This window comes from Galeopterus variegatus, unplaced genomic scaffold (assembly GCF_000696425.1).
Source record: "Galeopterus variegatus unplaced genomic scaffold, G_variegatus-3.0.2 Scaffold4111, whole genome shotgun sequence".
In the NCBI taxonomy this organism is placed as follows: domain Eukaryota; kingdom Metazoa; phylum Chordata; class Mammalia; order Dermoptera; family Cynocephalidae; genus Galeopterus; species Galeopterus variegatus.
In genome coordinates, this window is record NW_007730222.1 from 70,258 (window position 1) to 72,387 (window position 2,130).

Consider the following 2,130-nt stretch of genomic DNA (forward strand, 5'->3'; position numbering starts at 1 on the left):
AGTGTAGAGGGAAGAAAGGGAGGGAAGGAAGGAGAAAGATTCATTTCAAAACAGCCTCTGTCACTAGCCACCCCCACCTGGGGGAAGGACAAGCCCAGGGCAGTCTGGGTGGGAGAGCAAACAGAGAAGTGTCTCTCTGGCACCTGGAGGCAAGCAATCTGATCCCAGGGCCCCAGAGATTGCCTAGAGGACAAAGCTGTGGGGGTGAGGGGGGCAGTGAGTTGTGTGGATTCCAGAGCCCTCCCGCCCTGCCCTGTCTCCAGGCGCCAGCCAGCAGGTCATGTCACTGCAAACAAACAACGTGGGGATGCCTGCCAGGAGAAATGACAAGGGTATTTGGGAGCTGAGGAGGCTTCTACCAGTCAAGTTGGGCAGGGTTATCGAAGATCTCCCTCTTTCTTACTTGGATTTCTGCCACTTTAGCCAGAACCTTGATTAGGCAACTTCTATGTGTTGAGGTACTGGGCCTGGCAGTCACCTAAATTCACTTGACAGTCATTTTTCTGTTTTTTGTTTTTTTTTTCAAAATCTTTTGGAAAAATAAGTCAAAGTTAGTACCTGGGCCTGGCAGTCACCTAAATTCACTTGACAGTCATTTTTCTGTTTTTTGTTTTTTTTTTTTTCAAAATCTTTTGGAAAAATAAGTCAAAGTTAGTATCATCCCTATTTAGGGAAACAAGAAGCTGAGAAGTGGATCTCCTTAGATCACACCGGACACGATTGTGGAGGAAGAAAGCCTTAGAGCCATTACTGATCTATGAATCTGTCATCATTCCCCTTTCCAGGAATCAGCATGGTAGCTTGCAGGTCAATGCTGGCAGTCTCCTACAATTAACCACAGCAGAATCAAGTTGTTGCAATCGTGGCGATAATACCGAACCCCGCAATGAATAAAGAGGGCACTGAGGGCCCTTGTTGATAGGGTGCTTCACTCAAGTTTAAGGACAAGTTCAGGAAATATCACCATTTATTATTATTTCCATTCTTTTTTTTAACCTAGCATTCCGATCTTTCATACAGATATACACACATTATATATTTGCCATTATCACACACATTTTATATATTTTTTTATTCGCATATGATTTGAAAAGTCTCAGTGGCAAAATATGCTGTCAGTTTTTTATTTTTGTTGAAACACATAGCTACAAATTAGATTGCACGTTCACGCACAGTCATCTGCACTATCTTCATAATGGATACGAAGAGGCACTAGCATTCAACACTTATACAATGTGTAGCATGTGTCGAATCCCAGGTATAAAATAACATGTAAGACACAATCTTTAGCTTACGTATTAGTGGTGAATGCAGACACCTGAATAAAATATTTAAGTAAAATATGGTAAAGGAAATGAAGGAGACAGGCAAAGGTCACTATAGATACCAGGGCGGACTGGAGAGAGTTAGAACAGAGCCCACGCTAGGAATTTCCAGGAAAATTTCCTGGAGCCAATGATGCATCTTTTATTTATTATTTTTTTAAAAATTTTATTATGGTAAGAATACTTAACGAGATCCACCTGCTTAACAAGTTTCTAAGTGTACAATACAGTATTTCTCACTACGGTTACAGTGTTGTACGAGCAGATCTCTAGAACTTACTCACCTTGCTTAACAGAAACTTTATGCCTGTTGATTAGTAACTCCTCATTTCCCCCTTCCCCCAGCCCCTGATAACCACCATTTCTTTCTTTAATTCTGTGAATTTGACCATTTTGGACACCTCACAGAAGCGGAATCTGATTCTGGTATATGCACACACCGTACTCCCGTGTATGTGCGAATCTTTGAATCCTCTTTCAAACCAGTTGTAACATCTTGCCGGTTACCTCATTAATTATTGAGTCATATAAAATCTTTGACATGTGTTCATTTTACACTGTCCAAGAGTTATGATTTTATCCTTTAATGATGAATTAACTAAAGAGAACACAGTGCATCTCGGTGTTCCCAGATCCTCATCACAAGGACAGATTTTTCTCAAAATTATTTTAAAAAGAACAAAAAACAACTTTTTTCCAGCATCATCGCATAGTTATTTTCTACACTCCTACCTCTTAAAGGAAGCCCCATTTCCTAGCTGTCTCACCCTCTTCCCTTCCTCTCCTTGCCAACCCAGTCAAGCAA